The 13,948-nt window shown below is 42.5% G+C and overlaps 1 long non-coding RNA gene across 1 annotated transcript; it reads left to right on the top strand.

Annotated features, from left to right (window-relative positions):
* The first annotated feature begins 9,399 nt into the window (after nucleotides 1-9,399).
* On the top strand, nucleotides 9,400-11,559 carry LOC143808810 (uncharacterized). Its single transcript, XR_013222007.1, has 4 exons — nucleotides 9,400-9,660; nucleotides 9,753-9,870; nucleotides 10,034-10,105; nucleotides 10,374-11,559. It is a non-coding gene; the product is annotated as an uncharacterized LOC143808810 (long non-coding RNA).
* Nucleotides 11,560-13,948: the final 2,389 nt, after the last annotated feature.

Here is a 13,948-nt window from a genome sequence, read left to right on the forward strand (position 1 = left end):
CAGCAGATGTGATTGATGAGGCAGCTGAAGGTTATTGAGGTCTGCTGGTCTGCATTTTTGTGCAGTGGGATTCCCAGAATAACGCATGTTTGCTGCGCATGTGAAAGTTCATACATGTAGCAGTCAAATTATTGCACTTTTTACCTCTACTCAGATTTTTTTTGCAAAGTTGACAGATTACATGAGTTAAGTCATTTTTGCAGTTTTAAAAAAAGGCCGAGGCTAGGCATCCTTTGCCACCACTATGAGCTCCAGACCCTTCAGATGCTGCTGGTCACAGCCACAGTTGTGGCTGAGGGTGCATTGCCTATTGTGGCTGCATCACTACATCTCTGCGATGGACGGTGCAACGTAACCACCTCGTCTTCAGCTGTGTGCCTCTATGTTCACGCCAACTGGGATACAACAACTCATCATCATCATCCTCTGTGTTATCACATTTCTCACCCTTGGAGTCGCCCTCCTCCTCTTCATGTTCTGAGAGCACAGTACAGTCTGCATGAGCCTCAGATATCTGAGTCTCATCAGCATCACCTCCCCCCAGGGGTTAGCGTCTAATGATAAGGGTCAGGATGCTGCTCGGACCCTACTTCGTCCTGTTCCAGATCCAAAAAATGTTGTGCATCTGTGCAGATTTCCTCCCCTTGACTCTGTGAAGCTTTTCAGTACACTTCTGATGACCATGGCATAGAATGTGTGAACAGCTCTTCAGACTCATCTATCTGTGGCTCCATAGTCAGTTGTACAGTTGGAGAGTTGGGACGCAGGGGGAAGCAAGAGGAATTTGGGTGTCACCTCTGTGGACTATACTGAGTGTGATGTTGAGGTGGAGGAAGAGGAGGAGAGGCCACTTGAAGCTGTGGCTGCCATCCACTCGAGCACATACTCTAAATCTAATGGTCACTACTCCACGCTAATTCTCTTGGATCTCTCTGCAACAGTCGGCACTGTGAATCATCAGCTCCTCTTCACTATGCTCCGCTCCATCGGCCTCAGGAACACTTCTCTCCTGGTTTTCCTCCCATCTCTCTGACCGCTCCTTCACTATATCTTTTGCTGGCTCCGTCTCCTCTCATCTTCCCTTTACTGTTGGGGTTCCTCAAGGATCGGTTCTACTGCCCCTAATGGTCAAACAATCAGTAGATTTGGTTTCCAGAACCATCTCTATGCAGATGACACCCAATTATACAACTCTTCAACTGATATCACGTCTGCCGTTTTAGAAAACACCAGTAATTGTCTTAATGCTGTCTCTAATATCATGTCCTCCCTCTATCTGAAACTGAACCTGTCAAAAACCGATCTCCTTGTGTTTCCTCCTTCTAATAATGTACCTATGCCCGACATTGCCATTTCCGTGTGTGGTTCCACCATTACTCCCCAGCAACATGCCCATTGTCTTGGGGTCATACTTGATTCTGAGCTTTCATTCTCTCCCCACATCTGATCACTGGCTCGGTCTTGTTATCTGCACCTCAAAAACATTTCTAGAATTCGACCCTTTCTTACTTTCGACTCTGCAAAAACTGTTTCTCTTATTCATTTTCATCTGGACTATTGTAATTCTCTACTCTTTAGTTAATTCTCTATTGTAACTCTCTCATCTCCATTCTGTCTTGAATGCTGCAGCCAGGATCATATTGCTCACCAACCGTTACACCAATGCCTCTACCTTGTGCCAGCCATTACAATGGTTACCCATCCACTCCAGAATCACTCAAAGCACTCCATGGCTCAGCACCACCCTACATCTCCTCCCTCGTCTCAGTCTACCACCCTACCCGTGCCCTCCGTTCTGCTAATGACCTGAGGTTAACATCTTCAATAGTCAGAACCTCCCACTCCCGTCTCCAAGACTTTTCACATGCTTCGCCAATTCTTTGGAATGCACTACCTAGGTTAATATGATTAATCCCCAATCCCCACAGTTTTAAACATGCCCTAAAAATGTATTTGTCCAGACTGGACTACCATCTCCACGCATTAACCTAACTATCCAAGTATTGCTCATTCAAACTTTTTTACCATTTCCATGGTTCCTCTCATCATGTTCTCACATGCTTCATGCATTTAATAGCCCCCTTTGTCTGTATTGTTACATACTTAGGCTGATAACCGGTTCATACAGCATTACATGAACACCCGATTCTTACACTTTGGCTGTTCTGAACAACGAAAACAATTGTTACTATCCACCTTTCCTGTCTAATCTTTTTCCTTATAGATAGTAAGCTTGCAAGCAGGGCCCTCATTCCTCTTGGTATCTGTTTTCATCTTTGTGTTTATTGTTATGCTGTAATGTCTATCGTCTGTGTAAGTCCCCCCTAAAATGTAAAGTGCTGCGGAATCTGTCGGCGCTATAAAAATAAAATGATTATTATTATACTCTTTCTAGGCTTCATCAACAATGCGTACCGCTGTGCATCTACCAAAGAAATGTAGTGGAGTAGTTCATCCAGTAACAGAAGTTGTCAGATGTCTTTGCATAGGATGTCTTTGCTTTGATGACTGCTTTGCACACTCTTGGCATTCTCTTGATGAGCTTCAAGAGTCAACGGAAATGGTCTTCCAACAATCTTGAAGGAGTTCCCAGAGATGCTTAGCACTTGTTGGCCCTTTTGCCTTCACTCTGTGGTCCAGCCCACCCCAAACCATCTCGATTGGGTTCAGGTCTGGCGACTGTGCAGGCCAGGTCATCTCTCCTTCTTGGTCAAATAGCCCTTACACAGCCTGGAGGTGTGTTTGGGGTCATTGTCCTGTTGAAAATAAATGATGGTCCAACTAAATGCAAACCGGATGGAATAGCATGCCGCTGCAAGATGCTGTGGTAGCCATGCTGGTTCAGTATGCCTTCAATTTTGAATAAATCCCCAACAGTGTCACCAGAAAAGCACCCCCACACCATCACACCTCCTCCTCCATGCTTCACGGTGGGAACCAGGCATGTAGAGTCGATCCGTTCACCTTTTCTGCATCGCACAAAGACACGGTGGTTGGAACCAAAGATCTCAAATTTGGACTCATCAAACCAAAGCACAGATTTCCACTAATGTACATTCCTTGTGTTCTTTAGTCAAAACAAGTCTCCTCTGCTTGTTGCCTATCCTTAGCAGTGGTTTCCTAGCAGCTATTTTACCATGAATTCCAGCTGCACAAAGTCTCCTCTTAACAGTTGTTGTAGAGATGAGTCTGCTGCTAGAACTCAGTGCGGCATTGACCTGGTCTGTAATCTGAGCTGCTGCTAGCCTACGATTTCTGAGGCTGGTGACTCAGATAAACTTATCCTCAGAAGCAAAGGTGACTCTTGGTCTTCCTTTTCTGGGGCGGCCCTCATGTGAACCAGTTTCTTTGTAGCGCTTGATGGTTTTTGCAACTGCACTTGGGGACACTTTCAAAGTTTTCCCAATTTTTCGGACTGACTGACCTTTATTTCTTAAAGGGAACCTTTCACCCCCAAAATCGAAGGTGAGCTAAGCCCACAGGCTTCAGGGGCTTATCTACAACATTCTGTAATGCTGTAGATAAGCCCTCGATGTATCCTGAAAGGTGAGAGAAAGATGTTAGCTTTTACTCACCCAGGGGCGGTCCCAGTTCTGTTCTGGTCCGAGGGGCGTCGAGGTCCGGTCCGGGGCCTCCCATCTTCTTACAATGACGTCCTTTTCTTGTCTTCATGCTGCGGCTCTGGCGCAGGTGTACTTTGTCTGCTCTGTTGAGGGCAGAGCAAAGTACTGCAGTGCGTAGGTGCCAGGAAAGGTCAAAGAGGCCCAATCAAAGAAGGTAGGAGTCCAAACATAGTAGTGAATATTTCTGACTACTCTCTTTCTCCCACTGAACTAAAAATTCTAAATATGGGCTTGCCTTTCTGCCCCACACCCAGATGGGATTCTTTCCAGCTAGAAAAAGACCTCCATTGCTTCTACTGGAGTCTTAAACTCAAGGTACACTTCAATGACACACCTCAGCCCAACATTAGCACATTAGGTACAGTACCTAATCGGGATGTGGGCCCCAAAATCACGATCGACACTCTAGGTTTACGTAATCCCAGCAATTTCATGCTGTCCAAAACCCACCATGCAGCCAAGACATTCATTGATCTGTTGGACAGGGACATTAAAAGAATAATCCATGACCACCACCTTGGCTTCCTCCCTGTCTGCCATCATTTAAATCCCTCAGAGAAACAGACCCTTGAATCTCTCATGGACAATAGAAACATTGCCTTAAAACCAGCAGACAAGGGGGGAGCCATTGTGATCATGAATAGAAGTTACTATGTGGCCGAATTCAAGAGACAACTCTCTGTCTCTGATGACACCACATATAGAAAGGTCCATTGTGACCCCACCACCTCGATACATAACAAAATCAACTCAGTTCTGGACAAACACCTTGAACTCAAGATCATTGACAGTAAAACAAAGACATATCTACTTAACCACCACCCTGTAACGCCTGTGTTATATATTCTCCTCAAAGATACATAAAAATCTCCATAACCCACCAGGCCATCCAATAGTAGCATCAACCGATTCCATCCTCAACCCCCATTCAGTTTTTCTTAAAAAACTCCTGACACCATATACCAATGCAACAAAATCATTTAACCTTGATACAGGTGATTTTTTTTTAACAAATTACGTGACATTAACCAAGTTCCACCCGAGAGCATCCTTGGACCTTTGACGTCAATAGCCTATACACCTCTATCGTCCGTTACAAAGGAATAGAAGCAGTATGTCTCACTTTACAGGAAGCTAACATTGACAGGGGATCTCAAGAATTATGCTTAGACTTATTTAATCTTGTCCTGAGAGAAAACTGCTTTCTTTTTTAAGACAATTTTTACATACAGACATGTGGGACCGCAATGGGGTCCAACGTAGCCCAGCATACGCAAATCTATACATGGATCATTTTGAACAACAATACATATATCCCAATCCCATCTTTCAACACCAGGCCCTGACGTGGTATAGATATATTGATGACATTTTTTGCATTTGGCAGGGTGATCAAACTAGTCTCCTGGAGTCCGACCACTATATCAATACCATCAGACCTGAATTAACATTCACATCATCATACCAGACTGATGTAGTCACTTTCCTTAACACAAAAATCCTCAAGGAGACTAGGGGATCACTAAGCATTGATATCTATGCCAAACCCACAGATTGCAATAGCCTTCTCCTATACAACAGCTGCCACCCCCTAGCAACAAAAAATAGCCTCCCGAGAACTCAGTTCAAAAGGGTGACTAGGATCGCATCCAACCCCATAATTAAAGAAACCAGATTACATGAAATGGCTGAAAAATTTAGGATCCGGAATTACCCACCACAACTCCTTGAAGCAGAATCCATCAGGGCATCCAACGAAACCACTACCAGTACAATCACAACCTATAAGACCCCGAGATTGCCTTTTGTCCACAACCATCACCCATCCATGCTTAGGGTCCATAACCTAATCTGGAGACACTGGCCCCTCTTAAACAAAGCTTATCCTAATATCCAGCTATTCAAAAACCCTCCACTTATGTGCATAAGACGCACAAAGAACATAAGAGATAGGGTGGTTAGGGCCGACCTGGTATCTTGTAAGTCTACATCCAGTAGGACTCTTAGCGGACACAGAAGGACGGGCACATTTCCTTGTTTACACTGTATGAGTTGTTCTAATATAATCAAAGGGAACGAGGTGGTCCATCCACGACCGGGTAAATCCTATCCCATCAAGGACTACTACACTTGTGAGTCCAATTTTGTCATCTACATCATTAAATGTCCCTGTGGCTTGCTATATGTGGGCGAAACAACCCAAGCCATCAGGGACCGTATTTCTAGTCATAAATCGACAATCAGATGTGAGAAAACATGGTTACCCCTACCGGCACATTTCAGAGAGGCCAAACATAATGTGGCCCAACTCAGGTTTCAGGTACTTGAAAAGGTCCCAAGACCATGGAGGGGAGGTAGTCATATCCAGTTACTAAGACAGCAGGAAACATACTGGATTTACACCCTCGACACACTTCACCTCAAGGGTCTGAATCGTGAAATTGACTGATTAATATAATAAACCTCTGGTCTTTTTCTCCTAGATCAATTGACTTTATACACATGTAGTCTCGACTCATGTCGTACTGAGATAGTAAGATTGAGCATCCTCCCCCTCCCCCCTCATAAGCCTCTGCATAAGTTTTTCTTTTACTTTTTTTCCCCTTTTTTTCCTTTTTTCTTTTTTTCTTTTCCTTTTTTTTTTCTCTACAGTTTGGACTCCTACAATTTTTAGTTGATTTGATTTATTTTAGTATTCATCTATTCATTTATTTGCATCCATTGTATATGATTTATTTTTTATTTACTCATCTTTACATCGATTGATTCATTTATAATTATTCATTGAACTTATTTATTCTATATGCATTGCCTATTAGTGTTGAGCATTCCGATACCGCAAGTATCGGGTATCGGCCGATACTTGCGGGTATCGGAATTCCGATACCGAGATCCGATACTTTTGTGGTATCGGGTATCGGTATCGAAACAACATTAATGTGTAAAATAAAGAATTAAAATAAAAAATATTGCTATACTCACCTCTCCGACGCAGCCTGGACCTCACCGAGGGAACCGGCAGCGTTGTTTGCTTAAAATGCGCGCTTTTACTTCCTTCCGTGACGTCACGGCTTGTGATTGGTGCCGCCCATGTGGCCGTGACGCGACCAATCACAGCAAGCCGTGACGTAATTTTCAGGTCCTCAATGCCTAATTCTAGGCATTCATGATTTTAAAATTACGTTCCGGCTTGTGATTGGTCGCGTCGCGGTCACATGGGCTACGCGACTAATCACAAGCCGTGACGTCACGGGAGGCAGGAGACACGCGCATTTTTAAAATTACGTCACAGCTTGTGATTGGTTGCGTGCCGCCCATGTGACCGCAACGCGACCAATCACAGCAAGCCGTGACGTAATTTCAGGTCCTGATGCCTATTTCTGCATTCAGGACCTGAAATTATGTCACGGCTTGCTGTGATGGTCGCGTCGCCGCCACATGGGCGGCACGCAACCAATCACAAGCCGTGACGTCACGGAAGGAAGTAAAAGCGCGCATTTTAAGCAAACAACGCTGCCGGTTCCCTCGGTGAGGTCCAGGCTGCGTCGGAGAGGTGAGTATAGCAATACTTTTTATTTTAATTCTTTATTTTACACATTAATATGGATCCCAGGGCCTGAAGGAGAGTTTCCTCTCCTTCAGACCCTGGGAACCATCAGGAATACCGTCCGATACTTGAGTCCCATTGACTTGTATTGGTATCGGGTATCGGTATCGGATTAGATCTGATACTTTGCCGGTATCGGCCGATACTTTCCGATACCGATACTTTCAAGTATCGGACGGTATCGCTCAACACTATTGCCTATACAACTTTCATATTGTCTACTCATGTACCAATTGTTGGATTTATTTCTATCATACATCCAGGTTACAATGTACAAACAGTCATTTTACATCCATGCCTTTTTACCTATGTATACAACGACATACACCTAAATAAATCCCCTAAGGGGCCATGAAGCAATATGCATAAAAAACCGAAAAGAACAACTTCACACAAGGCAACATAGAAACAATATATATATCTTTATTATACACTAAAAGTAGCAAAGCAAATCCCACAATACAGGAAAAAAGGTGGAGTACCTCTGAGCGTCAACCCCAAGCTCCTACTTCTTATAACACTCATAAGTATGCACAATATACATAAGGAATTGATGCATGAAATTCAATAAACTCATAAAGAAGCTCCAAAATTGTGTCACACAGGATAAAGTAGTGCAAATTAAGCACAACACTAAATAAATAACATATATGTAGAACTAAGTACGGGATATCTATACATCAAAGTAGCAAAACAATCCTGTATGTGCACAATGTGGGCAGGCATGTAACACCGCAATCAAAGAATATCATATAAAATGTGTAAGGACCAAGGTATAGTTACCAATTGGGGGAGCGCACCGAGGACCCACCACACGCGACGCGCGTTTTGCAAGAAATGCTTCGTCCAGGGGTGGTTAGGTACTGGGCAGTTGTAGTATATATACACAGAAGAACCAATGATAGAGACCGCAAATAATGAAAAATCGCCTGTCACCTATGGATGAAAGCGCGGCACCCACAACACACTAAAGGAGGCGCGGCAACTCGCATGATGTTAGAATGACATGTGTGGCGCTGCCCATAGGAAAAGCCGCCCCGGTATAGATGCGCAGCTAAACAATATATACAGGACTGCCGTAACACAAAGTAGTTATGCAAAACCGTTTTAAAGAACGGAAAAAGACCAAATGGAAACTAAAACACGGACTGAAAAAGAAAGTAAAAACCGGCCTACAAATAGAAATGCAGGTTAAACAGTAATTAGGCATATAAGAAAATGTGAACCAAATAATGTGCACGCCAAGAACGCATATAAATGTCCATATGGACATTTGGGTGCGCGTGCGCTAGATAGTCACCCAGCAATGATTCCTTTACTTCCGGGGTCATCAACGCTGGTGTGCCGCGGTTGATTTTGTTTTCTCCTTCATAAGTCTGCTGTCCAATCGTTGGTTATCTCTACAGGTGACAGGCGATTTTTCATTATTTGCGGTCTCTATCATTGGTTCTTCTGTGTATATATACTACAACAGGCCAGTACCCAACCACCTCTGGGCGAAGCATTTCTTGCAAAACGCGCATCGGGTGTGGTGGGTCCTCCGTGCGCTCCCCTAATTGGTAACTATACCTTGGTCCTGATTGCGGTGTTACATGCCTGCTCACATTGTGCACATACAGGATTGTTTTGCTACTTTGATGTATAGATATCCCGTACTTGGGTCTACATATATGTTATTTATTATTATTAATGTTGTGCTTAATTTGCACTACTTTATCCTGTTTGACACAATTTTGGAGCTTCTTTATGAGTTTATTGAATTTCATGTATCAATTCCTTATGTATATTGTGCATACTTATGAGTGTTATAAGAAGTAGGAGCTTGGGGTTGACGCTCAGAGGTACTCCACCTTTTTTCCTGTATTGTGGGATTTGCTGTGCTACTTTTAGTGTATAATAAAGATATATATATTGTTTCTATGGTGCCTTGTGTGAAGTTGTTGTTTTCGTTTTTTTATGTATACAACAATTCAATGATACACTTGCTGAACATGCGGGACATTTCCCTCCTTTACATCTCCCATACCACTATTCTGTTCATTCGCACATCATACCACAGGAACGCACCCATGGCAACATGTAAACAGCATGAGGACACGCAGCATTGGGGAGCACTTTGCCTCCTACTGCGCATGAGCCGGCGGTGTCCGTCACTTCCGGTCACCTGACCGGCCGGCGCTTTATACAGCACGGTGTCATGGCCATACCAGCTTCTCCCCGCTGGGGCACAGTTTTGCCAGCTCTCCCACTTAACCACCAACGTCGGCTTGTACTGCCACCTACCTCTGGATACCGCCGGATGTAAGCTCACCGCCCAGATAAGTACCGCCATATATACTGCAGTCGTACTTATCAGTACGAACTTCTACCCTACAGCAATGACATATCATTGAGTGCATTGCGGCCTCAGCACTACTCCCACGTAATGTGGTAAATATGTATTTCCTTATTGATCTACAATATAGATATCTATACAGATTTCATCCACATCATCATATAGGCAATTTGTTTCCTTCTTGCAGCCATACAACCACTGATCAATCCTGCAAGTCCAGTACATGGTTGGTCCAGTGTGGTAAACTCCATTCCATTCTTCGTGATCTCCCTTCCCTCCGCTCCACTCTCCCTCCATACTTCACGGTGACTATCCCACTTTTATGTTGCCCTATTTTATAGTGCATCACTAGTAATCTCTCACACCTTTTCTCCTTTGCATAGTTCGCCTAGCCCACCATATCACTCTATTTATTATTAATGATAACATCTACCAAGTGGGTTCACGATACTTTATTATCCCTAACAGGACATACCTATCAAACATATCTTTTACCAAAGGGGAAGTACAAGTACGACTTGCTGACGTACCAATATAACGGTATGTCTATTTATTCATTTCTATGCTATACAACTACATCATGGATGAATTTTGTCAACCCTTTTTGCCTAGCCTCCTACTGATGCTCCTCACACCAACGATATGTGTTTCTTCATTCACCTGTAATCCATTACCAAACACACTCATTCATTATTTCATTCTTCCTGACATGTTTTCACCCTCTTTGTAAATATGTGATATATGCCTTGTATTTAACTGTTTCACTGTATATATTGTACGTTATATATATTTTTTTCATTTTTTTCAGCGACATTGTGATCAAGGCCACAGTGTGGCCGAAACGTCAAATTGCCTGTCGCTTATCACCTATAAATAAAAATATTCACTTGAAGCAAATCTCCTGTTATGAGTGCAGTGATTATAGACTTTACAGACAAGAAGAGGACGTCATCGTAAGAAGATGGGAGGCCCCGGACCGGACCGCGACGCCCATCGGACCAGAAGAGAACCGGGACCGCCCCTGGTTGAGTATAATCTAACATCTATTTCTCATCTGTCAGGATACATCGGGAACTTATCTACAACATTACAGAATGCATTACAGAATGCTGGAGATAAGCCCCTGATGCCGGTAGGCTTAGCTCACCTTCGATTTTGGGGGTGACAGGTTCCCTTTAAAGTAATGATGGCCACTCGTTTTTCTTTACTTAGCTGCTTTTTTCTTGCCATAATACAAATTCTAACAGTCTATTCAGTAGGACTATCAGCTGTGTATCCACCAGACTTCTGCACAACACAACTGATGGTCCCAACCCCATTTATAAGGCAAGAAATCCCACTTATTATACCTGACAGGGCACACCTGTGACGTGAAAACCATTCCCGGTGACTACTTCTTGAAGCTCATCAAGAGAATGCCAAGAGTGTGCAAAGCAGGCATCAAAGCAAAAGGTGGCTACTTTGAAGAACCTAGAATATAAGACATAATTTCAGTTGTTTCACACTTTTTTGTTAAGTATATAATTCCACATGTGATAATTCATAGTTTTGATGCCTTCAGTGTGAATGTACAATTTTCATAGTCATGAAAATACAGAAAAATCCTTAAATGAGAAGGTGTGTCCAAACTTTTGGTCAGTACTGTATCTCTCTGATTTATGGGCATAAAAATTAAATTTTGAAAATTGTGAAATTTTAAAACCTTACGTCATATTTCCATTTTTTTCATAAATAAGCACAAGTCATCAAGCAATCAAAGAAATTTAACCACTAACATAAAGTACAATATGTCATGGAAAAACAGTCTAAGAATCAGCAGGATTTGTTAAAGCGTTCCAGAGTTATAACCGCATAAATTGACAGTGATCAGAACTGTAAAAATTGGCCTGGTCATTAAGCTGCAAATTGACTCTGTCACTAAGGAATTAATTAAATAGTTCTGCTTTACCACTGGTCTCTGGGTGGTAAGCCAAAGAAAATGACCAATTTTGTTACATAACAGCCTCAAAAACGTTTAAACTTATGATTATTACAGTATGAGAAAGGCAGAGTGGCACACACAGATGATTTTGCTTTCAATTAAGAGATTATCTAACTTAGAAGCTGCATTCACAGCTACACTGCTCAACACCGCTGTGCAATGCCATCCACTCTGATGCTCTCTCTCTAATACTGTATTCACAGATACACAGCTCAGTAATTTTGTATCATGTTATCTATGCATCTGCTGCTTTTGGACATGTGGTATATACAGACAGAAGAGTAGAAATCCTTCATGTCTGTGTGCATTGAGTATGGGAGAGATCGTAACATCTAGTCATCATCCACTAGTTCAGAGGCAAGTTAAAAAAACATATAGAGACTGCAAAGGGGAAAAAAGCTGCATTCATGTCATTAAATGTCTTGAAATAGTGTCATTCCTCATATACACAGACATGATACTCTGACAAGACACCTAACATTACAGGTACACTTTAGGCAATAATTTCCTGTAGGCTTCTTTCACTTCATTATTCCTCAAGCTGTAGATCAAAGGATTTAGGACGGGTGAGAAAACGTCATAATTCAGAGCAGCATATTTAACAGTGGGTGAATTTCTCGTTTGTCCAATGTATATGACCGTGCTTGTCCCTATATACATAATTACCACAATGAGGTGGGAAGCGCAGGTGGAGAAAGCCCTCAGTCTCACATTGGCTGAACGGATTTTTAATATTGAAACAATGATGCAAATATAAGAGAACACAATGAAGAAAAATGTAATAAACAGTCCGAATAAGCTGGATATAAATGTAGCTATATTGTAAAAAAATGCGTTGCAGAAAAGATCTTGAAGGACCAGAATCTCACAAGCGAAATGGTTGAGAATTTTTTCTTTGCAGAATTTGACAGGCTTAAAAATAGTGTAAATGGAGCATACACTGAAACATACTACCAACATAATGGCGGTGAGACATTTACATAAAGTCCAGTTCATAATGGTGGTGTAACGTAGAGGGAAGCATATAGCGATGTACCGGTCATAGGCCATCACCGCCAGTAACAAGGCCTCCATCCAACCAAGGAAAATGGCGGTGTTCATTTGTATCAAGCAGCCGAGGACTGAAATTCTCCTCTCCTCTGACAATAAATCAAACAGCACCTTTGGAAGAATGCATGATGAGAAGCACAAATCTAAAATAGACAAGTTACAGAGGAAATAATACATAGGAGTGTGTAACTGAGGACTGACGATGATAATAAAGATTGTGATACTGTTCCCCAACATGGTCAATATATAGATAAGAGAGAACACAACAAAGAGGAAAACGCAGATCTGGAAATTCCTAGAAAATCCAATCAGGATAAAATCTTTTGTAACAGTTTGATTTGTAAGCTCCATAGTACACAAATTGTTTTCTTGATTATAGACCTAAAACATAAAATAAAGGTGAAGATTCATTGCGTATTAATATGGAACTGATTTTCTTTTAAAGAAAATTGTGCAACAAATATTCTGTTTCTAACTGTGACCTTACCGAAGAAGATGAACATCAGGGCAGCACTGTAGTCTAAGATCTCCCCAGCAAACCACAGGACTTATGAAGCGCTGAACGAGATGAATCCTGATTGTCCTAACTAGGGATCAGCGCAAAATTACCAAAAATCTATCCAGTTTTGATTATTCAAATTGGTTAAAAAAAATTTACCAAAACAATTTGGCACCAATTGAAAATTATCCAAAGCCTCCAGTTACACTGAAATTTTTTTTATATAATTCTGTGAGATTTCATATAACTTTATCCAACCAATTTCATGATCTTTAACCCAAACACAATTGTAGTGTTAGGGCTGGCGGAACGCACCAAGTAATTATAAAGATGGAATAAGGTGCGTTTGCAGCCCGAGGTCCACCGTGCAGAGATGATACCTGCTGCTCGGTAATGGCGGACAGTAAATGGCGGTATAATGAGAACAGACACGGGTTAGCTTCACCCGCTATAAAGGAAGTGAACCCTGTTGTGTCACAGGACCGCAATACCGCAGAGAGAACGCAAGTATAGAGTCACAGGACTCTGCCCCAAGACACGGGGTTAGAGTCCCTCTAGACCACTTGCGCTCAGCACCGCAACTGCGGTGCCAGGGAAACTCAGAATAATAATTTACCGCACTGAGTGCGTACAGTGCCGCCCTGGCGGATGCCACTAACCACCCAGACTAGGACCTGGAAAGCGCATTAATTGCGCACGGCGCCGCACTGGCTAATTTGATGCAGTAAGATCGTGTTTTTGTGCAGGATAGCACTATCTGGCGCTAGTCAGCTCCAAACACCCAAACCACATACAGCAACGCTAGGGAGGGGATTGATTAGGAGCTTTCACCAGAACATACACGCATCCACAT

This window comes from Ranitomeya variabilis, chromosome 2, assembly GCF_051348905.1.
Source record: "Ranitomeya variabilis isolate aRanVar5 chromosome 2, aRanVar5.hap1, whole genome shotgun sequence".
NCBI lineage: Eukaryota > Metazoa > Chordata > Amphibia > Anura > Dendrobatidae > Ranitomeya > Ranitomeya variabilis.